The sequence below is a fragment of the Stegodyphus dumicola genome, chromosome 5 (genome assembly GCF_044657685.1).
Source record: "Stegodyphus dumicola isolate Sdum_Otavi_A_Nest chromosome 5, ASM4465768v1".
In the NCBI taxonomy this organism is placed as follows: domain Eukaryota; kingdom Metazoa; phylum Arthropoda; class Arachnida; order Araneae; family Eresidae; genus Stegodyphus; species Stegodyphus dumicola.
Genome location: NC_140772.1, coordinates 197991619 through 198007854, shown reverse-complemented (window position 1 = coordinate 198007854; position 16236 = coordinate 197991619). Strand labels below are relative to the sequence as shown.

General features: G+C 36.7%; 1 protein-coding gene across 1 annotated transcript in view; it reads left to right on the top strand.

Moving 5' to 3' along the window:
* LOC118193141 (reversion-inducing cysteine-rich protein with Kazal motifs-like) overlaps positions 1–16236 on the top strand; it is a 232762-nt gene that overhangs the window by 130364 nt on the left and 86162 nt on the right. The window lies entirely within an intron of this gene.

Here is a 16236-nt window from a genome sequence, read left to right as displayed (position 1 = left end):
AAACATGTATATATAATATAAAATTAGAAAATAAATCTCTATAAATTGCTAACTTAACTAACAGTAGTTCTTTAAATTTCTTTAGACTTTTAAATGTCACCGTCCCAGCATCAGCATGGCATCAAAATTTCTCTCGACTGCATCATTTCTAGATTAATCCATACATATGACATAATAACGCTGATGACGTAACCAATTCGGAAATTAAACTGAAACTTTCTCTAGGAGCTTCCCTATAACTGCGCACTGTTGCATCTACCTACTATGTCCGCGGTAAGACACTACTTCGCTGCTCTCTATCTATCGCATCAGTATAAAACAAGTTAATGTTTCTGAATAGGCATCAATATTGCAAAGTCTTTTTCATTTATATTTATATGTATATTGATATACATTTTTCTTACATCATTTTATATTAAAAGAAATACAGATCCAACGATTTAACGCTAGAACGTATCAAATTCAAATTTTTTAGTTGAGTTTCAGTTCTATTCAGTAGTAAAAATTTAGTTTTAAGAGTTGGCAACGGCAGATATTATTTTTATCTTAGAAAAGAAGCGAACAGTTTTTTTATATTTTATATTTTTTATTCTTTTTTGTTATTATTATTTATATTTAATGCTATGCTCATCTTTTTCGAGGTTTTAAACTGAAATTTGAAGTTTTCTAATTACAAAATATTTTTTATCTGCTGTTAAGCTGTGGATCATTTTTGTGATTCGATGCATGAAAAAGGTTTCAGTTTTAGTGTATAAATACTTTAGCTCAACTTATTAGCCCGGAACAAAAGGACATCAGTCAAAGTGCTGCTAGATCCAATAATTAACACATTAGGCTAAGCAAAAATATTTTTAAATTTCCAATTGTACTTTCTAAAGGAAATTTTTAATTATAAGACATTAATCTGAAGTCAGAGAAGCCAAACGGATATTTTTGAGTGATTTTGCCTGACAGAGTAATGAAAAACGTTCCTAATGAAAACAGTGAAGTGGAAGAAAAGAAAGAGTTTTCCTATTGATATAGCCCAAAATTTCATCATTATTTCTCGGGCCCTGTAATTTTTCTGCGTTGAAGTTACGCTTTTCGTAAGCTTATCAGGTTCAATGTTTCTTCTAACCTTCTTCGGAAACATACAATGACCTGACTAGGAACAGAGAGCTTACTAAAGCTATGTTCACTAATTGTAGTAAGTAGACAGGATACAGACGAAGGGTATACAAGACCATTTATTTTTCTTTATATACAATGACTTCCGTACTTCGGAATACAATGACCCTCCACTCGGGGTCTAACGTAAAAGGTATAAAAATAAAACTAAACTCTAATTTAACTTTAGAATAAGATTGGCCTTATAATAACAGGAAGCGTATGTAGCACAGAGACTGTGAACTACAATACGTTTAATTTATCAAGAGGATTAAAACCTCTGGCCTGGAAGGCAAATAGCAACTGCGTAACTTCTAAGGTAAGCGGCCTGCTTCGAACTCACTGCTTCCTCTCTCCTGCTTGGCAAAAAGGCCACACTTAAATACTTGACGTTCGCCAGACAACTTTGCATAAAATCCTTCAAGCTTATAATTCTGGCCGGAAGTAGAAAATAAGAAGTGATAGTAAAGATTTAAAATAAAATAAACGTTAGTAAAACTTAAAATCCTTACATACTTCCCGCCAGAGTTAATTTGTTTGAAACTGAGGTCTAAAACGACCTTGTTGAAAACTTTTAGCTCTAGAATATAACGCGAGGCCAACCTTTTACAATCATAACTTCGTTAGAAACTAGAAAATTTAAAAGAAAGAAATTTGTTACAATAGCAGCTCCCGGGATATACAACAATCTTTTTTTTTTTTTTTTCATCTGTACTGCATCTAAACAGGAGCTTTATTCAATTCTGGTTCCTTCCAGAGATCTGGAAGGAAAACTAGTTTAATGAAATGTTACAGAATGACATTGCAATTAACATATAGAATATACTTCTCTTAACATTCTTATTTCATTCATGACTATTTTAATTATCTCTCCCCGTGCTCTCTGACATGTGTTGTAAAAGAACACCAAACACGTATGTGTTTCTGTCTACGTGTGCCACACTTCCTCCTACAATCAAAACACTAACGTGTTAAAATTCAACATACGAGACCTCTTAACACACCCTACTTTCAACTCTAAACCCTGAGGTGCTATTCTGAAAGTGGCTAACTCCAAAGTGTAGCGTCAGAGAGCCTAACTACATCATTCAACCTTTACCACATATTCGCCATGATTTAATCTTTACAGTCACACGAATAACAAATTTTTAACATTACTTTCACTTTTACCATATCACGGTATTTCTTAACATTTAAAATAACAGAACATATCAACATGGCGTTAATTTTACACATTTGAAAACATACATTAGTAGTACATTGTTAATTTCTATTCTTTTCAAAGCAAGTGCCAATTCTTTCTACATTGAAATAATACTACATTTCAAAAAGTCTTTCAGACTAAAACTTCTTTCTTGCTAGAATGTTTTAAATAAAATTTATACAATAACTTTTTACAATATTTAAGTCTTTACACAACGCTATTATACATCAACTTTAGTTTTACGCGCGAGTAATTGAAAAACATAATAAGAAAATCGGTCACAACTCATTTCTCGCCCTTTTGGCGATAAAGGTAGACTTCGCATGAGGTAAAACTTCTTGAAATCTGCCACTTGCAGTAAGAATGAAAGATTAACTTAAGTTTGTAAAGTAACATAAAATTTTACTTATCTTTGTAATATTCAGACATCCTTTTCTGGGCCCAGTCTTTAAAGGTATAGCTGATAGTAGCTTGGTTGATCCTCCTTCTTGTACGGGCTCGCCCTTCAGTGCTTTCCTCTGGAAGCTTCCGTTTTTCACCAGTACGGCCACCCTTGAACACCTTCCTTTTGTGCTCTGCTTGTGGTCTTGGCCGTTTGAAGGCAGCTGGTCTTGGTGGAACCGGGAAATTTCTGTCGTGATCCTGCTTGGACCTCGTTGTTGGCCGTTCAAATTTTTCTTGTACTTTTTCCTCCGCCGCTGATGGCCCTTCCGCAGTTCGGCGACATTTGCTGCGGAGAGTTCTGTCGGATGAGTCAATCTTCCGTTTCACAGCCGGGTTATAGTTGCCGTCCTTTCTCCCGGTCCTTTCCACATACGTCGTCCTTCTCCCTTCTTCATTCTGGGGGTGTTCGTGCACTCTGTTTTCTGGACGGTGGAACGGCTTCTTTTTCTTTTTACCTTCAGTTTTTCCGCGGGGCAATTTTCTTTTCACTTGCTTCTGTCTCTCATTGGCTTGCCCTTGTACTTGTCGTTTTCCCACCTCTGGAACTTGTACCTGCGGTGTCTGCCGTACCGGATCCTGCAAAAGATCTGAAAAGATTTTCATTTTATTACGATCGAAGTAGGGTTTAATTTGATCAATATTTGCGGAACAGGTTTCACCATTTCTTGCCTTTAACACTACAACAGCGTGAGTTATTTTTTCTATAACATATGGTCCTTCAAAGCGTGGAAAAAATTTGGCAGTTTTATCTTCTGGTGCTGAAGAAAGTGAATGCTTAATTTTTAAAACTTCATCCCCTACTTTATAAGTTACTCCCCGTCGTTTCAAGTCATAATAGAGTTTCTGTTTTCTCTGTGCTACTTCAGTATTCTTCTTTGCTTCCTTAATTAGTTTTTCTATATCACCCATTTTAAATTCTGGGGCTCTTTGTTGCACATAAAATAATTTATCTAACTGCGTTATAATCTTTCTGCCTAAAAATAACTCAGCAGGAGTTTTGCCCGTTGTGTCATGTTTTGCGGTCCTAAGGACGAAAGCAAATTCATTGCCATAGTTATCACAGCTTTTATGAAAATTTTTAACATAACTACGGATAATTTTCACTATATTTTTATTGACCCGTTCCGCTATATTTGATTGCGGCCGATACGGGACTATTTTTAAATGACGTATGCCCAGTTTTTGGCACATGTCTTCAAATATATTACTTACAAATTGAGGACCATTATCCGATATAACTTTTAGGGGCGCCCCGTATTTTAAAATATATTTATTTAAAATAGAATCAGTAACTAATTTCGCGGAGGCTCGTTTTAAGGGAACAATTTCGGTCCATTTACTAAAATGATCAACCATAACAAGGAGATAGCGACTTTTGTTTAACTGACTTTTTGGGAAAGGGCCCAATAAATCGATGCCGATTATTTCATTTGGAAATTCGGATTTAATACTATTTAGAAACCCGGCCGGGCGGAAATTAATATAATTAACGGCTTGACATGTTGGGCAGGACTGGACATACGCCCTTGTTAACTTTTGCAGTTCAGGAAAGTAGACTGCCTCGCGTACGCGTTGGATAGTTTTTCGAATACCAGCATGAGAAGCTAAAGGGCTGTCATGGAGCTCTTGCAGGATATTTAATCTAAGACTAGCTGGGATAACAGGTCGAAATTCGTTGTTGGAATTCGTAGTTTTTGTGTAGAATAATAGACCATCTATTAGTTCGTAATGGGCCGCCCTATTTCTTATCGCCACAATATCTTGGTGGCCAAAATTTTCAGGATCCTTCAAATACTCATAAATATTTCCAAACTCAGGATCCTTACCCAGTTCGGTTATTACAGTTTCTCGGGAATTTATTGTACACGCTGTCAGCATTGCAACTTTTACGGTATTACCCTGTTCGTCTAATTTAATTCGTGATAGGGCATCTGCTACGATATTTTCCTTTCCGGGGGTATGCTTGATTACCAGATTATATTCTTGCAGCTTGAGTGCCCATCTTATTAACCTTGGGGATAATTTTTTCCCTGAGTACAATCTAGTTACCGCCGCATGATCAGAATATACTGTTATCGGCGCCTTTCCAAAATAGACTCGGAACTTTTGCACTGCTAACAGAACTGCAAGTGCCTCTCTCTCGGTCGCGGAATAGTTTCTTTGTGTTTGATTTAAAGTTCGGCTAAAAAATGCCACGGGCTGCTGATTTTGCGAAAGTACCGCTCCTACCGCATAATCCGAAGCATCCGCTGAAATTTCTAAATTTTCATCCTTTTCAGGAAATTTCAACACAGGGGCTTGCGTTAATGCTTGTTTTAATTTTTCGAAAGCACTATTGGCTTCAGCCGTCCACGAGAATCTTGCCTTTTTCCTTTTTAATTTTAACAATGGCTCAGCGATAGCCGCAAAATCTTTTATAAAGGACCTATAATATGAACAAAGTCCTAGAAAAGAAGAGAGCTTCTTTGCCGTGTTTGGAGTCGGATACTTTTGTACAGCGATTATTTTTGATTCATCTGTCTCGATCCCTTTTTGCGATATTTTGTAACCTAAATATTTTAATTCAGGGGCTGCAAATTTGCACTTTTCGACATTAACTTTTAGACCGGCCTCATTTAATAAAGAAAACACCTGTCTTAAATCCTGTATATGTTGGTCGAGATTATCACTAGTAATAATGATATCGTCTAAATAGATAAATGTGGACTTTCCAAGAACAGGTCTTAACACAATGTCCATGCATCGCTGAAATGTTGCTGGGGCGCCTGAAAGGCCAAACGGCATACGCAAAAATGCATAAGTGCCAGACTTGGTTATAAAAGCAGTCTTAGGCACGTCCTCAGGCCTGACCCCTATTTGAAAATAACCATTCGTTAAGTCTAAAGTCGTCATAAATTTGGTTGATTTTATGTTCCTTAAAATTTCTTCTATGATCGGTAACGGATATACCGGATATTTCGTTATGGAATTTAATTTACGGTAATCAATAGCGAATCTCCACCTTTTTGGATGCTCCAAAGGATAATCATTATTTTTCTTACATAAAACCACCGGACTAGCATAACTACTTGAGATAGGCGTTATGATCTTTTTACGTAGCATATCGGTAATATGCCATTCTATAATTTTTTCCTTATTCTTATCATACCGGTATGGTTTTTGACGAACCGGCAATGCATCTCCGGTGTCAATACTATGGTTAGTAACCTGAGTAAATCCTGGAATATCACTAAATAAGGAAGCAAATTCACTTACCACTTGTCGGATTCTATCTTGCTCGTCATTAGGCAGGTGGTCAAGATTTAACCTTGGCGGTTCAACCTTTTCTACACGCACTGGTTTCATCGTCAGCTTAAGGGACGCTGCATTAAAATCCAGTGTAGCTTGTGCGTCTGAAAGAAAGTCTATTCCTAGGATTAAATTTGCTTGCAAATTCTTTACTATAAAAAACATCACCTTTACTTGTTCGTCCTTGATACGGATGTACAAAGGTACTTTACCTACGCACTTACATTGTTCTCCTTGCGCCGCTAATACTGTTGTATTATCCGCATTATATATGCGGTATTTGCGAAAATACTTTCTAAAAAAGACTTCTGCCACACAGGAACACTGCGCGCCGGTATCCAGGAGTGCGGTGGCCGGGATATTATTTACCAAGACTTCAATCTTCGGAAGAGTTAAATTTTTCACCATTACTGTATTTAACTTGTAGGAAGAGGGGTTTTCGCGGGCTTGGGATTTCCGCACCCTCTCGTCAGCAGAAATCCGTTTTAGTTTAAATTATTTTTCCTTTCGGTGCTTTCCTTCTTTCTCCACTGGCCTTGAGACTTTTTTCCTGGGTTGCTATTGAACTGTCGACGTTCGCCGGCTGTTTTTGAATGCTCGGGTTTCCTTGCCCACTGATTCGCTTTTTCTCCGTAGCCATGTGCTTGAGTTTGCTGTAGTCTTGGCGTACCAAATTGGTTTCGCTGTTGATATTGGCGTCTTCTTTCGACGTCCGCTGTTCTTCTACTTTCAAACTGCATTGCTAGCTCAAATAACTTTTCCAGTGTAGTCGGATTTCGTAATTCAATAAAGTCTTGCACTTGGGGTAGTAACCTCGGCAAAATCACTTGAATTATTTCAGGATCCGGACGGTTTCCATACAAGAGCTTGAAAACGTGAATTTTTCTTAAAATAAAGCTCGAGAGGTTTTCCATTCTTTGTTGATATATACTGAAAAGTTCTGTTTCTAATTTCGCACGATCCCTTACAACAGGGAAGGCTTTTAGTAGGGCAGTCTTGAAATTTTCGTAAGTATAGGTGGGACTTCCTGCTTGACCCAAGAGACTTCTGCCGATACATTTGAACCAGTTAAGCGCTTGGCCCCTCAAAGCGCTGGTAGCTAAGGTAACTTTTTGAAACTCGTGCACGGGGTAGAGCATGAAGTGGTCATCCAATTTTTCCAAAAAACTGGTTACCTGTGAGTTTCCATTAAACGTTGCTTCTGGTTTCATCGAAGCGCGCATGGTCTGGACGATGTACCCAAATCCTTCCAGAGCGGCAGCTGGCATTTCTGGATTCTGAGCCGTTTCTGCAGGCAGCACAGGTTCTTCTTGAAATTCGGCCATGGTTATTCTTCGTCGGGCGCCACTATCAGGTTCAATGTTTCTTCTAACCTTCTTCGGAAACATACAATGACCTGACTAGGAACAGAGAGCTTACTAAAGCTATGTTCACTAATTGTAGTAAGTAGACAGGATACAGACGAAGGGTATACAAGACCCTTTATTTTTCTTTATATACAATGACTTCCGTACTTCGGAATACAATGACCCTCCACTCGGGGTCTAACGTAAAAGGTATAAAAATAAAACTAAACTCTAATTTAACTTTAGAATAAGATTGGCCTTATAATAACAGGAAGCGTATGTAAAACAGAGACTGTGAACACTACAATACGTTTAATTTATCAAGAGGATTAAAACCTCTGGCCTGGAAGGCAAATAGCAACTGCGTAACTTCTAAGGTAAGCGGCCTGCTTCGAACTCACTGCTTCCTCTCTCCTGCTTGGCAAAAAGGCCACACTTAAATACTTGGCGTTCGCCAGACAACTTTGCATAAAATCCTTCACGCTTATAATTCTGGCCGGAAGTAGAAAATAAGAAGTGATAGTAAAGATTTAAAATAAAATAAACGTTAGTAAAATTTAAGATCCTTACAAGCTTAGAATCCAAATAAATTCATTCATTTATTTTGAGCAAAAAGGAGTCCTCCCCCTTCAGTCAGATCTCGGATTGTTTTAAATTTAAACCTTTTTTCTTAATTCGTCACCTTTAGTCTGGTTATGGTTCTAATTGTTTAATTATTATGTTAAATTTAATTTTAAACCGCTATTATTTTCCTTGAGATCTTAGTAAGTCACTGCTGGAGCGATTCCTGAAATTTTCCTTGAAGCATAATGGTATGCAACACCGAAGACTATCAGTTTCTTATCTTCGAAAACCGATTTCCTTCCCCTTTGCACCTAGTTACGTAAACGGCAGAAGCATGGGTCTGTAACAATAGTTGCGAATGAGCAGTAGTTGTCGTCTGAAAAAAATCGCAATAGCACAAACCATTTTTTACTATAATATCATAAATATAATTATTTCTTAATGTTCTATTGTGACGTATAGTCGGATATAATATTGATGGATTACTTCTGTTATTTTCTAAAGATAACTATTTTTTAATATGATTGATCTTTACTTGAAAGAAATAACATAGCTATTTATAATTTATTTTCCAAATGGTAAAACTCTTCAAACAGATTTTTTTAAAACATAAAAATTACACTCTTGCTTGTCTTTCTTTTACCTCACAATAGGCAAAATGGCATACTTTGATCTAGCCATAAAGTATCCTTCAAGGTCTTTTTATCTCTAAGTATAAAAAAGCAATCTCCGGTCCTATTTCTTTAATCAATGGTTGTGCTAAAGATATTACGAAAAGAAACATACCTGTAATATGTGATGAAGTACAAACAGCTATGTCAGGTTGACGTAGTGAAGAGATAAAAGGGTAATTGTGCAAAAAACGATACTTTCGGAGAAAACTTCCTGATGAGAACTGGGAAAGAAAAAGTACTTCCTTCCGAATTCGAAATCTTCAGACTTTTTGCTCAAATAATTTATTAATTTGCAGTGTGGTGTAAAAAGCAAAATCTTTCAACATACACTATGGTTCAGAAAGACTGCACGACCACGTACTTTTTAATGATTAGCCATAGATCCGTGGTTCGAATGTCAGAAGTGAATTCAATAAGGTCATGATACTTTTGATCATTTGGCGCTTTTAATAAAAATAAACGTAACTGAAATTTTTGTACGAAGAAAGTTCGGACCCGTTAATCGTTCCATATTCTACTCAAGATTTTCTAAGGTTTCTGGGAGAAAACGTAATTGTTAAACTTAAATAAAATACCTCTTTCCTAGGAAGAGCTGCCATCGAATTAAAATCTTATAAAGTTAAATTTCTCGAGGTATAAAATTTTTAATTTTATGTTCATAGTATTCTATTCATAGTACACTGAAGTGCAACTGAATTAGGGACAGCAAGTCAGTTACGAGTTGGACCACCTCTGGCCTTCATAATGTCTGCCACATGATGACGCACAGATTCAATAAGTTTGCGGAAACATTCTACGGAAATGGCTTGCCAAACATCGGATAGAGCTGTAAATATTTCAGGAAGGGTCGCTCGGTTTGTGTGATATGGTTTCATATCTTTCTCCTAAATATTCGAAAGGTGCTCAGTAGGATTTAAATCAGGGCTTCTAAGTAGCCAATTCATAACAGAGGAATGCTAATCCAACCAGGCAGTAGCCAACCGGGTCCTGTAAGTGGTGTAGTTATTTTTCTGGAATACTCCATTTCTGTATGAATGACAGGACAACATAAATGGATGGAGGTGATCACACAGCAACTTTACGCACCGAATCATATCGAGTAAGGTTGGTACAAGTACCAAAGATCTCAAACACTGCCAAAAGAAAGGTATCCCAGACTATAACTCAGCAGCCATGGCTTTATACAGTTCCAACGTAGCATGCAGGATCTATGGCTTCATGAGCCTGATGTCATATTCTCATTCTCCCGTCAGTGATAAGCAGTCAGAATCGAGACTCTACACTCCATGCAACTAGTTTCCAGTTCTCTAGAGTCCATTCTCTTTGTTTACTTGACCACGCAAGCATGCATTGAGCAAATGGTACTCTCGTGTGTCTACGGCTCAAGCCCATAAGGTGAAGCGAGCGTTGCACAAACCGTTTACTGACTATACAACTGGTGCCCTGATTCAGCTGGGCGGTAGTTTGAGCTAATGTTTGGCTTCTGTCTCCGTATTGGCTGAACCGTCTCACACCACGTTCATTCAAGGCTAATTGTACTTTGCAATTTGCCCGATCGTTAGATTTTTTTTCCCTCGCCATCTGTGTATTCTCGGTATACTCTTGACACTGCCAACCTTGAAAATCCTAGCGCTCTGATGATTTCGAAACCTCAATGGCCCATTCGCCGAGCGCATACTATTTGTCTAAATCAGAAGTTTTACGCGTACTGGCTACTGAAACGACTGATTAACAACAACAACTAGGTATATATGAAAACAACTTAACATCTAGCTATATATGAAAAATAACATATGCTGTTGATTAACAACTACGTATATTTGAAATTGCCACAACGCCCTCGCGTGAGCATAATGGCGGCGCATCGCGACAAAATTTGCATAGCCATGTATACCCCTAATTCAGTGGCACTTCAGAATCATGGTTAATATTAATCATGGTTAATATTCAAAAATCATGGTTAATATTAATTATAACCTCATATCATGACATTTGATTCTGTCTGAGTAATTCAAGGGTGAGATGCATTTTCCTCATAAGTAGTTTCTTATGAGGACCGCGTAAAAATTAAAATTTTATACAGTTTCATAAAAAAGCATCCTATGTCAAAATTGCCATTTTTTAATGTTTGTCTTCTTTGATTCCTTTGATAAATTTAAATCGTGAATCTGCGGCCAGTCGTCCAAAAGATATTTCAAGCACCATGTATAATTTTCCTATTCCGTTGTTAGACTTCATCGCCAAATAGAATTTTTTAAATTCCCTTCCGTAGAACTCATAGCGAAATCTGGTTACTAAAGCCAATCTTGCCTATCAGATTTATCTCTGTGGTGCGAATGCAATAGCAAGTTTCGAACCTCGTGAAAATTCGATCGGAAGGGGGGGGGTAGGAATTCTGTTTATTTCAGCAACTTAAGGAAATGGAAATTAATCTTAATAGTGCAAAAGAAAAATCTGCAGAAATTTCCTCGATTTTGAATTTCGAGAAGAAGCCCTGCAGCCTTCGCAGCATTTCAGAATGTTAAAAAGTATGTATAAAAAAACACTTTTAGAAAATTCTGAGTAAAGTTAGAGCTGTTTTTAATAGACATGGAATTCACCTCTCTTTTACCGGATTTTTATCTTGCAGTTTTCTTTCCTGAATATTTCTAGCGATCCATAAACGACTGCTGAATGGAAATGTGAATTTTCCTTTAAATTATTCATGAGACTAAGGAAATATTAAATAAAGCAATTATTTTAATCTGATCAGCCTTCAATATATGACTAGGTGTCTTTTATAATTAATCTGGAATAGATATTAGATATTCTAATGAAACGCACTTTGTTACAAATAAGAAACATTTTATTTCTGAACAACGAAACTTTTCAAAACTATCAATCATGACTGATTATTCATAACTAACGTGTTTTCGTAATAGTGACGAAGCTGTGATAACTTACCTATCAAGTTTCAACTGGATAGTTTTTGATACGTTTGATAAATTAAAATGTCGTACTCCTTGAGGACCTTTCATTATATTCATTTATTTTTAAACAAAGTGTTCAATAAAACATATCAAAGCACTTTTGTTCAATACACAAATTTGAGTCGAAGTCGTTGCGTTTTTACCAAATGTAAATAATACATATATAGTAAAAATCAATTAATTTTTTTTTTTTTTTTTTTTTTTTTTTTTTTTTTTTTTTTTTGTCTTCAAAACAATAAGAATTAAACGTTTTTAAATGCATTTATATTGTTTTACTTTTTCTTTGGTTTAAATAACATTTTTCAACAAAATCATAAACTTAATGATGAACTAAGATTAAAAAATTCAATAAATTGTTGCTGAATAATGTGTTGTTGCGACTTATCTCATTGTCTAACAGTAACATCAGCACAGGACCAAGAAATTCATCGTGGCAAGGAGTGCAAGAATGCGCCTGTCGTTGGCAAGAGCCTTGAGCACCATACAAGTGACAACACGATTTTGCTTAGTTCCGCCCCCAATTTTGATGGACACCCCATGGCGCACAGACACTATACATTTACCAACATTTATACCTCCTCCGGGATTCTAACCCGAGCCTTTGTGTACGGTATTTAGCGTTGCTAACCACTATACCTGTTGAATGGCTGAATAATGTGTTTATTTAATAAATAAAAAATATTTTTAATTTATTTATTATATAACGTTGCGCGCCTCTAACTAGCACGCAACCAAGAGGTGACTGTGAAAGCTTGTATAAACCACAGAGTCTTGTAAAGGGTTTAAGTCCCTTTTTATTCAACGTAATGAATTACAATTGCGTTCTCTTGACGCTTACAAACGGTGCCAACTCGGCAGTCAAAATAAAAATAAGAACCTGAAAAGAAAGTAAAGACAATATTCTAACTACGAGGCTCTCTAAAATAACTAACTCACCGCGTTTTACAAAAGCCGCAGCTAATTCAGCAGACTTGAAGCTCACTGGAACAATTGCAACTACTTCCCGCCAAGCACATAGGCCGCAACGCGGGGTTCTTTCAATTCTCGATTTCTACCTCCGCGCTCGCTAAGTAAGAATAACTCTCTCACCGAACTCGTTTCCTTCTATTTAAATCATACTACTTCCGCTGATAATTTGAATGTTTGCGCGTTCTACTCAAATTTACATATTCTGGCATTAGCAGTTCCAGGGGAAAGTAAGGCTTGACAGGAAAGATAGTTTAAACTTAAAATAAATGTTAGTTAAAATAAATATAAACCCTACATTTGCCGCTGTCAGAATTTGGAAAACTTGGAAGCAGGTCCTACAAACGACCTGTTGTAAGTTTATCTAATTCTGAACTAACTGGCGAAAGCCTCGTTTACACAAAAAAAAATCTTATGTAACAATTATATATTAAAATTCTGTTATTCGTTACAAAGCTTTCTTCTTACAGCCACTTTTCCTGCACTTCATCAATCAATCTTGGTCTTTCCTTCCAGCATCTGGAAGGAATAAGTATCAGTATCTTTCTACATACATTATAATTTACACTTTCTTGACACAATAAATTTTTGTTTTTAACGATTCGTTTTTCTTAGTTATTGCTTACTTCACATTCATTCAATTTTTCAAGCATTAATTTAAGTTTACCCTGGCTCTCCACCATGTGTGGTGTCAAACGGGAATATTCGTGTTTTAGTCTTACAACACTTCCCCTAACCACCATGATTTGTTAGAATTCAACAACCAAATAGACACACCTTACTCGACATTCTACAACTCCATGAGCTACTTTAATAGTCTTAAAAATTCAAATGTAGGTGGAGAACCCTACAAAACACATTCATTCTAACTTCCCCCTCATTCATCTTTAAACATGCAGGCTTTCGCTCTAAAGCATGACTTTATCTACAATTTACTACTTAAATTTTGACTTCATTGCTTTTAAGCATTCACTTTTAGCATCTACAATTTTATGCTTCTAGACTAAATTCTACTTTTACATAACAGGCAAGTATTTACATACATTTACAAAAGTTTAATACATATGCTTTTTACAATTTACCATAAAATGAATAAGAGAAAATAAATTTTTACTTTACTCATTCTTCGCCAAGCTGGCGGCACTGAAACTAAAATTCTTATTAGTACAAGAATACGAAGTTATTTTTATCTCCGGCCAAATTTTGGCTTTAACATAACAGAATTAGTCTTTCGACCAACAGAAAATGCTTGTTTTTAGCTTTTACACTTAAAGAAAATAATACTTTTGCCTTAGCTAAATAAAGTAAAACAAAACTAAGTCTCAACCGAGACATATTGACTTTCGTCAAAACATAGAACTTCGTACTTATGCATAACATTTCGGAACAAAAGAGAAAAAAAAATTATAGAAGGTTTTAACTTATCTTTGAGTTTTCGATGCTTGAAACTCCGTCATCCGTTTTTGACAAAATTGATCCCAAGTTAGAGGTGTTATGGATGTCAATCTTCTCCTTATTGATCTCCGAGTGTCGTCCCCGTTGCTCTTTCTTTTGCGTCCTCTACATGCTGGCCTCTTGACGGAGTAATCGTCTGGTTGTTGGCCTTTGCGCTTCTGCCTGGGACGGCAGGTCTTGACGTCCTCCGGTCTGGAGTCCTTGAATTTCTTCTGTTCCTCGTACTTCTGTGCCTCCTGTTGGCGTTTCAGTTTCCGGAACGGCGGCCTTGCTGGCACCTGACTCTGTGGCCGTGTGCGCGTTCTCCTTGATGTGTAATTTCTCCTGCCATCTTTTGTAGGTGGTGTTTTCGTCTTTACCACGGTTTCTTTACCCGGTTCATCTGTATTTTTGTTTTTCTTAAACGCCGGAGTTTGAAAATCCTTTTTTCTTTTTGATACCGACGTCCGGGTTGTAGAAGTGCTAGGTCTCTCTTCAGTTCTCCGTTTCTTGGGTGGTGGAATAGTTGTTGCAGTCTCTGGCCCTTCTATTTCGTTTAGACTTGAGTCCTGCAAGAAACTTTTAAGGATTTCAAAATCATTGGGATTATAGTATTTTTTCACCTGGTCGGGACTTGCTTTACAGATTTCCCCTCTCTCGTTTTTAAGATATAAAACTACTCCTTTGATTTCCTGAATTACATAGGGGCCTTCAAACTTTGGAGCTAGCTTTGCCATAAAATTGTCTGGGGCACTTGATAAAGAAAATTTCCGTTTCAATACTTTATCCCCAACTTTAAAATCTGCTTCACGGCGTTTTCTATCATAATAAATTTTCTGCCTATTTCTTGCCGTATCCGAGGTTTTAAGCGCCTGATCAATTAGCTTTTGCACGTCCTTTTGTCTAAATTCCTGCTCTCTTTGTTGCACAAAGAATAATTTATCTAAAGGCGTAATTAACTTTCTGCCTAAAAATAATTCTGCTGGAGTTTTTCCCGTAGTATCATGATGTGCCGTTCTTAAAGCATAAGCTAATTCATTTATGTAGCCATCCCAGCGCTTGTGATGTGTGCTAACGTAACTGCGAATTATTTTTACAATGTTTTTATTAACTCTTTCTGCTATGTTAGCCTGTGGTCTATACGGAACCATTTTGATATGGCGTATATCAAGTCCATTGCATATGTTTTCAAATATTTGACTAATGAATTGTTTTCCGTTATCGCTAATGACTTTTATCGGTGCACCGTATTTTAAAATGTATCTGTGTAAAAATGCATCTGCGACTGTTTTGGCTGACGCGCGTTTAAGTGGAACAATTTCTATTCATTTTGAAAAATGATCTACTATTACTAAAAGAAAACGATTTTTATTTAACTCGCTCTGGGGGAAGGGACCAAGGAGATCTATGCCTAAAATTTCATTCGGAAATGTAGCGCGAATGCTATTTAAGTACCCGGCCGGGCTGTAATTAATATCATTTATTAACTGACATTGATTGCAGGACCTGACATACGCCGTTACTATTTTGTATAATTGCGGGAAATATACCGCCTCGCGTACCCTTTTTATAGTCTTTCTGACCCCGAGGTGGCCCGCTGTTTTTTTTTCGTGCAACTCCTTCAAAATGCTTAATCGAAGCGAGGCTGGGATGACTGGCTTATACTCAAGATTTTCGTTTGTTGTTTTCGTATAGAATAATAAATTATCTATTATTTCATAGTTTTTTGCTCTATTTCTTATCGCATCGATATCTGTATGCTCAAAGCTTTCGGGGTCTTTCAAATAAGCATAGATATTTCCAAATTCAGGATCAGCTTTCAGTTCAGTAATAACCGTATCTCTAGAATCTAAAATTTTTGAAGTCAACACAGCGCATTTAAGTTCATTACCTTCATCGTCCAGTTTTATACGAGAAAGTGCGTCAGCTACATTGTTTTCCTTACCCGGTTTATATTTTATTGTGATATTATATTCTTGGAGTTTTAAAGCCCATCTTATTAACCTGGGCGTTAGGTTTTTTCCCGAGTAAAGTCTACCAACAGCCGCATGATCCGAAAAGACTGTTACTGGCGATTTGCCGAAATAAACTCGAAATTTGTGTACAGCCATTAATACGGCTAATGTTTCTCTTTCTGTAGCTGTATAATTCCTTTGTGTCTGATTCAATGTTTTACTAAAAAATGCCAGCGGATGGTTATT